We start from the raw sequence: 9,214 nt of genomic DNA, 5'->3' as shown, positions 1-9,214 counted from the left end.
TGTCCTTGCAATAGTTTGCTGGGAATGATGGTTTCCAGCTTCATCCATGTCCCACAGAGAACATGAACTCATCTTTTTTATGGCTGCATAGTATTCATGGTGTATATATGCCACATTTTCTTAATTCAGTCTATCATTGATAGACATTTGGGTTGGTTCTAAGTCTTTGCTATTGTTTATAGTGCCACAATAAACATATGTGTTCATGTGTCTTTCTAGCAGCATGATTTACAATCCTTTGGGTATACACCTAGTAATGGGATGGCTAGGTCAACTGGTATTTCTAGTTCTAAATCCTTGAGGAATCGCCACACTGCCTTCCACAGTGGTTGAACTAGTTTACAGTCTCACCAACAGTGTAAAAGTCTTCCTATTTCTCCACATCCTCTCCAGCACCTGTTGTTTCCTGACTTTTTAATGATCACCATTCTGGCCGGGCGCGGTGGCTCAAGCCTGTAATCCCAGCACTTTGGGAGGCCGAGACAGGCGGATCACGAGGTCAGGAGATCGAGACCATCCTGGCTAACACGGTGAAACCCCGTCTCTACTAAAAATACAAAAAAAAATTAGCCGGGCGAGGTGGCGGGCGCCTGTAGTCCCAGCTACTCGGGAGGCTGAGGCAGGAGAATGGCGTAAACCCGGGAGGCGGAGCTTGCAGTGAGCTGAGATCCGGCCACTGCACTCCAGTCCGGGCGACAGAGCGAGACTCCGCCTCAAAAAAAAAAAAAAAATGATCACCATTCTAACTGGTGTGAGATGGTATCTCATTGTGGTTTTGATTTGCATTTCTCTGATGGCCAGTGGTGATGAGCATTTTTTCTTGTGTCTGTTGGCTGCATAAATGTCTTCTTTTGAGAAGTGTCTGTTCATATTCTTTGCCCACTTTTTGATGGAGTGGTTTGTTTTTTTTTTTTTTTTTTTTTTTTTTTTTTGAGGCGGAGTCTCGCTCTGTCGCCCGGACTGGAGTGCAGTGGCCGGATCTCAGCTCACTGCAAGCTCCGCCTCCCGGGTTTACGCCATTCTCCTGCCTCAGCCTCCCGAGTAGCTGGGACTACAGGCGCCCGCCATCTCGCCGGCTAGTTTTTGTATTTTTAGTAGAGACGGGGTTTCACCGTGTTAGCCAGGATGGTCTCGATCTCCTGACCTCGCGATCCGCCCGTCTCGGCCTCCCAAAGTGCTGGGATTACAGGCTTGAGCCACCACGCCCGGCCTGTTTTTTCTTGTAAATCTGTTAAACTTCTTTGTAGATTCTGGATATTAGCCCTTTGTCAGATGGGTAGATTGCAAAAATTTTCTCCCATTCTGTAGGTTGCCTGTTCACTCTGATGGTAGTTTCTTTTGCTGTGCGGAAGCTCTTTAGTTTAATGAGATCCCATTTGTCAATTTTGGCTTTTGTTGCCATTGCTTTTGGTGTTTTAGTCATGAAGTCCTTGCCCATGCCTATGTCCTGAATGGTATTGCCTAGGTTTTCTTCTAGGGTTTTTATGGTTTTAGGTCTAACATTTAAGTCTTTAATCCATCTTGAATTAATTTTTGTATAAGGTGTAAGGTAGAGATCCAGTTTCAGGTTTCTACGTATGGCTAGCCAGTTTTCCCAGCACCATTGATTAAATAGGGAATCCTTTCTCCATTTCTTGTTTTTGTTAGGTTTGTCAAAGATCAGATGGTAGTAGATGTGTGGTATTATTTCTGAGCGTTCTATTCTGTTCCATTGGTCTTTATCTCTGTTTTGGTACCAGTACCATGCTGTTTTGGTTACTGTAGCCTTGTAGTATAGTTTGAATTCAGGTAGCATGATGCCTCCAGCTTTGTTCTTTGGCTTAGGATTGTCTTGGCAATGCGGGCTCTTTTTTGGTTCCATATGAACTTTAAAGTAGTTTTTTTCCAATTCTGTGAAGAAAGTCATTGGTAGCTTGATGGGGATGAATGGGGATGACATTGAATCTCTGAATTACCCTGGGCAGTATGGCCATTTTCACGATATTGATACTTCCTATCCATGAGCATGGAATATTCTTCCATTTGTTTGTGTCCTCTTTTATTTCATTGAGCAGTGGTTTGTAGTTCTCCTTGAAGAGGTCCTTCACATCCCTTGTAAGTTGGATTCCTAGGTATTTTATTCTCTTTGAAGCAATTGTGAATGGGAGTTCACTCATGATTTGGCTCTCTGTTTGTCTATTATTGGTGTATAGGAATGCTTGTGATTTTTGCACATTGATTTTGTATCCTGAGACTTTGCTGAAGTTGCTTATCAGCTTAAGGAGATTTTGGGCTGAGACGATGGGGTTTTCTAAATATACAATCATGTCATCTGCAAACAGGGACAATTTGAGTTCCTCTTTTCCTAATTGAATACCCTTTATTTCTTTCTCCTGCCTGATTGCCCTGTCCAGAACTTCCAACACTATGTTGAATAGCAGTGGTGAGAGAGGGCATCCCTGTCTTGTACCAGTTTTCGAAGGGAATTCTTCTAGTTTTTGCCCATTCAGTATGATATTGACTATGGGTTTGTCATAAATAGCTCTTATTATTTTGAGATACGTCCCATCAATACCTAATTTACTGAGAGTTTTCAGCATGAAGGGCTGCTGAATTTTGTCAAAGGCCTTTTCTGCATCTATTGAGATAATCATGTGGTTTTTGTCTTTGAAAGCTTTTTTTGAGACTGCTGAATCTGAACCTGAGTCTTAGGAAAAGGGCCCTGGAGATTAGCAAGTGCAACCTCATATTCAATGTAGGATTTAATCTTCTAATTTTTCAGATGAAGAAACAGAAATCCCAAGAGGTTAAAAGAAGCAGAGGGCATATAGGACCATATAGGACAAGAGCACAGACCCTGAAGCCTAAACTACCTATTAGCTTCTTAATCTTGATGAGGGTCCTTATCTTCTTTGTGCCTGTTTCATCATCTGTAAAACAGGGAAAATAATACCTACCTCAAATGGTAGTTGTGAAGATTCATGAATTAAACCAGAAAAAGTGTTCAGAGCAGCCTAACACATAGTAAGTAAGTTCTATATGAGTACTTGTTTTCATGACTATACCAAAGAATCCTATGGCAAGTAAGGTTCTGAACCTACCTGTACTAAAGTTAAAAGAAGAAAATTCTATCCAGTGACAAATTTATAATGACTACAAATGGATGTCATATGGACTATCGTTTTCTCTCCATTACACAACTGACATCTGAGTTATTCAAATTAATCCAAGAAGTTTCTGTAGTGACAAGCAGGTATGGTAACCAGTTCAGAGAATCAAAGTCCAGAGACCAAAATAGTCTGAAATGTGGCCTTTTGATGTGAATTTAAATAGAATTAAATCACTCCTCAGTGATTTATGAGGGAGAAAATGGGGAGAAGCTTCCACATCACATCAATATTTCTATAACTCGGGTACATCTTCTGTCAACTGTGGTCTTAATGAAGTAAAGGATTGGATTCTGCCTTTGATATAATTCTTGGAAAGGCTGCTAGTTCAACTTTTCTTTGGCCGGTCAAGATTGTTTTTCAACAGGTTCTCTAGCCAATAATGTTATAATATATACCAAATAAATTAAGACATGAACATTGCTGTGAGGTAGAAAAATAAATACCTAATGGAACTCCTGTGGTGCTGGCAACTGTAACTTGCAAAAAGTTTGACTTACCAAGTATGGCCCAAATGGCTAATTTTGTAAAAAGAAGTATGTAACTAATGAATACCCAAAGCAAAACACTCAATATGCAAGGAGCTTGCTTGTGGAACATTAGCTATGATAATTATTTGTAGTACACAGTGTTCCTTCAACCCTGCAGTAATAAAGTAACCTCTTAAAGTATAAAATAGCAATGAAAATATTCATCACTGCACACTTGCCTGGCATAGAGTAGGTACCCAATGATTTAGTAGGTAAATAAATTTAATGACTGCCAATTAAAAAGTATCTCATGTTAACTTGGCTCTTCATTACTTGACCTAAGGCATTTGAAGAAAATGTGAGGAATTTCTTTTTTTTTTTTTTTTTGAGACGGAGTCTTGCTCTGTTGCCTGGGCTGGAGTGCAGTGGCCTGATCTCAGCTCACTGCAAGCTCCGCCTCCCGGGTTTACGCCATTCTCCTGCCTCAGCCTCCCGAGTAGCTGGGATTACAGGCGCCCACCACCTTGCCCGGCTAGTTTTTTGTATTTTTTAGTAGAGACGGGGTTTCACTGGGTTAGCCAGGATGGTCTCGATCTCCTGACCTCGTGATCCGCCCGTCTCGGCCTCCCAAAGTACTGGGATTATAGGCTTGAGCCACCGAGCCCGGCCAATGTGAGGAATTTCTTATGTAATTAACTATTTAATATGTAATGGGTAATAAGGAACCCCAATAATAAGGTATATTGTTACTAGATGACATAAAAAATAAATTTAAAGAAAATAAATGAAAGTTTTAAAACTCAAACCTCTTACTTTAGTCTGAGTTTTAAAACTTTCATTTATTTTCCTTAAATTTCTTAATTTCATAATCTGCTTATTTAACATTTCAAAGGCTGAGAATTATCAGGTGTCAAAAATGTGCTTCCCATCCTAGAGATTAGGAGAAAATCTTTTCAAAAACTATAAAAGTGGGGCAGCCATTTTGTAAAATAGCCTGGCAGTTCCTCAAAAGGTTAAAAATAGAGTCACCAGATGAGCCAATAGTCTCCACTCCTGGAGATATAACCAAGAAAAATGAAAGCATGCCCTCACAAAGACTTGTGCATGAATGTTCATAGCAGCATTATTCACATTAGCCAAAAAGTGGAAACAGTGCAAATACCCATCAGCTGATGAACAAATAAAGAAAATGTGGTATATCCATACAATGGAATATTATTCTGCTGTAAAAAGTACTTGTAAATGTCACAATTTATAAGTACAAAAGTACTTATGAATGCTAAGTGGAAAGAAGCCAGATAGGAAAGGCTACATGTTATATATTCCATTTATATGAACATTGCAGAATTAGGTGAATTTAGAGACAGAAAGAAGATTACTGGTTGCCTAGGGCTGGGGAGGGGGACCTGCTTGGGGAAAATGGGGAGAAGCTTCTAACATGTACTAATGAGCATTGGGTTTCCATTTGGGATGATGAAAATTTCTAAAATTGATTGTGATGATGATTGCACAACTCTGTAAATATGCTAAAAAGCATTAAATTTTACACTTTAAATTGCATGTCAATTGTATGTCGAGTGAATTGTATGGTATACGAATTACATCTCAATAAAGCTATTACTTAAAAAAAATACAGCAGATGGGCCGGGTGCGGTGGCTCAAGCCTGTAATCCCAGCACTTTGGGAGGCCGAGACAGGCGAATCACGAGGTCAGGAGATGGAGACCATCCTGCCTAACACGGTGAAACCCTGTCTCTACTAAAAAATACAAAAAGCTAGACGGGCGAGGTGGCGGGCGCCTGTAGTCCCAGCTACTTGGGAGGCTGAGGCAGGAGAATGGCGTAAACCTGGGAGGCGGAGCTTGCAGTGAGCTGAGATCCAGCCACTGCCTGGGCGACAGAGCAAGACTCCGTCTCAAAAAAAAAAAAAAAAAAAAAAAATACAGCAGATGTAACTTTAGCTCTGCTTGTGTGGGGGGGGTTTTTTTTTTTTTTTTTTTGCTTTCTTTTTTTTCTGATTCTTTTTTTTCCTATTTTATTGTATTTTATTTTTACATGAATAAGTTCTTTAGTGGTGATTTCTGAGATTTCAGTGTACCCATCACTAGAGCAGTGGACACTGTACCCAATGTGTAGTCTTTTATCCCTCACCCTCCCCTACCCTTTCCCCCAGTCCCCAAAGTCCAACGTATCATTCTTATGCCTTTGCATGCTCATAGCTTAGTTCCCACTTATGAGTGAGAACATGTGATGTTTGGTTTTCCATTCCTGAGTTACTTCACTTAGAATGATGGTCTCCAATTCCATCCAGGCTGTTGTAAATGCCATTATTTCATTCCCTTTTATGGCTGAGTAGTATTCCGTGATGTGTGTGTGTCTGTGTGTGTGTGTGTGTATATATATGTGTATATATGTATGTATGTGTGTGTGTGTATATATATATATAACAATTTCCTTATCCACTCATTGATTGATGGGCATTTGGGCTGGTTCCCTAATTTTGCAATTGTGAATTGTGCTGCTATATACATGCATGTGAAAGTATGTTTTTCATATAATGACTTCTTTTCCTCTGGGTAGATAGCCAGTAGTGGAATTGCTGGATCAGATGGTAGTTCTGCTTTTAGTTCTTTAAGGAATCTCCACACTGTTTTCCATAGTGATTGTACTAGTTTACATTCCCACCCATAGTGTAAAAGTGTTCTCTTTTCACCACATCCGTGCCTACATCTATTATTATTTGATTTGATTTTTTTGTTATGGCGTTCTTGCAGGAACAAGGTGGTATCACATTGTGGTTTTGATTTGCATTTCTCTGATCATTAGTGATGTTGAGCATTTTTTCATATGTTTGTTGGCCATTTGTATATCTTCTTTCGATAATTGTCTATTCATATCCTTAGCCCAATTTTTGGTGGGATTGTTTGATTTTTTCTTGCTAATTTATTTGAGTTCCTTATAGATTCTGGATATTGGTCCTTTGTCAGATGTATAGATTGCAAAGATTTTCTCCCACTCTCTGGACTGTCTGTTTGCTCTGCTGATTGTTTCTTTTGCTGTGCAGAGCTTTTTAGTTTAATTAAGTCCCATCTATTTATCTTTGTTTTTGTTACATTTGCTTTTGGGTTACAGGTCATGAAGTCTTTGCCTAAGCTAATGTCTAGCTTATCTTCTAGAACTTTTATGGTTTCAGGCCTTATATTTAAGTCTTTGATCCATCTTGAGTTGATTTTTGTATAAAGTAAGAGATGAAGATCCAGTTTCATTCTTCTACATGTGGCTTGTCAACCACTATTTGTTGAATAGGGTGTCCTTTCCCCACTTTATGTTTTTCTTTGCTTTGTCGAAGATCAGTTGGATGTAAGTGCTTGGCTTTATTTCTGGGTTCTCTATTCTGTTCCATTGGTCTATGTGCCTATTTTTATACCAGTACCATGCTGTTTTGGTGACTATGGCATTATAGTATATTTGAAGTCAGGTAATGTGATGCCTCCAGATTTTTTTCTTTTTGCTTAGTCTTTCTTTGGCTGTGGGGGCTCTTTTTTTGGTTCCATATGAATTTTAGTATTGTTTATTCTAGTTCTGTGAAGAATGGTGGTGGTATTTTGATGGAAATTACATTGAATTTGTAGATTGCTTTTGGCAGTATTGTTATTTTTACAATATTGATTCTACCCATCCATGTATGTCAATCGAATTGTATGATACATGAATTATATCTCAATAAAGCTGTTACAAAAAAATACAGCAGATATAATTTTAGCTCTGCTTGTGGTTTTCAAAAATATGTCAAAAAAGCATAGCCTTTAAATTAATCTAGTAGAGCAACAGAGTTGCTTAATATTGTGCCAAGTTAGGGGTCAGACAAGATCAGGCTGGAATAACCATGAAAAATTGCAACCTTCAGATAGAGGATTCACTGTTTAATGTAAGTTGTGACATATGCTGGCACAAAGGACACAGAACAATACATAGGGCCAGGTGCAGTGGCTCACGCCTGTAATCCCAGCACTTTGAGAGGCGGAGGTGGGAGGATCACCTGAGGTCAGGAGTTCAAGACCAGCCTGGCCAATATGGTGAAACCCCATCTCCACTAAAAATGCAAAAATTAGCTGGGCATGGGGGTGTGTGCCTGTAATCCCAGCTACTTGGAAGGCCAAGGCAGGGAGAATCACTTGAACCCAGGAGGCAGAGGTTGCAATGAGCCGAGATTGCCTCATTGTACTCCAGCCTGGGTGACAGAGTGAGACTCCATCTCAAACAAACAAACAAACAAAAAATACATATATAATCTCTATCTTCTGCCATTGGAAGGTTTCCCTAACCATCCAGGTTGCAGGATAAATGTCAGAGAAATTTTGTAGAAGCTGATTTTTATCAATCCTGAAAAATTAGCTCTCCACTTGCTTAGTAAGCTGCAGTCACAGTGAGCTTCTGTAGTATCTTTATTAGCAGTGTGAGAGTCTGTTCTCATGATATTATTAAAGACATACCTGAGACTGGGTAATTTGTAAAGAAAAGAGGTTTAATTGACTCACAGTTCCACATGGCTGAGAAGGCCTCACAAGCATGATGGAAGGCAAAAGAGCAGCAAAGTCATTTCTTACATGGTGGCAGGCAAGAGAGTGTGTGCTTCATAAAACCATCAGATCTCATGCGACTTATTCACTATCACAAGAACAGTATGGGGGAAACTGCCCCCATGATTCAATTGTCTCCACCTGGCCCTGCCCTTGACCCATGGGGATTATTACAATTCAAGGTGAGATCTGGGTGGGGACACAGCCAAACCATATCAGCTTCCTAATGCTTTAATGAGTTCTACCTACTCCAGTGCCTTTGTATCTGCTTTCCTCGGGATCTGAGCCCTCACTCTTCCTCCAGGCCTCCACCTAGCAGGCTCCTCACCAGTCAAGTCTCTGCTTCAATGTTGCTTTCTCAGGAAAACTTTCTTAGCTCCTGCTAGTGAAAATATTCTTCCTCCACCTAAGCTCTCTCTTTCTTTCCTCTGTTTTATTTTCTCCACAGCACATGAAATTCTCATTTGTTTATCAACTTCTTGCCTGCCTTCCTCACTGAAAGCAAGCTCCATAAGAACAGAGGCCCCACCTGCCTGGTACTCTAATACATCCCTGTACCTACAACACTGCCAGGTAGGCTAAGGGTACTTGATAAATATTTATTGCATGAATGATCTCCATGGTACAAGTTATAATCAACTTCCATATACAACACCCAAAATGGCAAGCTCTGTAGTTGAGATCGCACCTTGTACAAGAGTCCAGAGAACAGTCTCTATCTCTAGCTGCCTACTGGCTGAAAGGTCAGATGAGTCTCTTGGCTCACACTGGAAACCTAGTTGGCCACCAAGGGACTTCCCGTGCCTTAGCACTAATCCTTCCTTATCCTAGTCTCAGGTCAGATGGCAGAACGTTCTCATGGGCCTTTCCTGTGGGTTTATAAATAAGTCTGGGCTCATAATTGATCTTAGACTGGCCTACATAGCATCTTGCCCTGAGTTTGCTCAGTGAGCAGGACAGCTCCCAGTAAGATCAGTAAACAGTCATGCAGAGAACAGCCCAGAACAACACCCTGGCTC

This window comes from Trachypithecus francoisi, unplaced genomic scaffold (assembly GCF_009764315.1).
Source record: "Trachypithecus francoisi isolate TF-2019V2 unplaced genomic scaffold, Tfra_2.0 Lachesis_group9, whole genome shotgun sequence".
Classification (NCBI taxonomy): domain Eukaryota; kingdom Metazoa; phylum Chordata; class Mammalia; order Primates; family Cercopithecidae; genus Trachypithecus; species Trachypithecus francoisi.
This window is presented reverse-complemented; position numbering follows the sequence as displayed.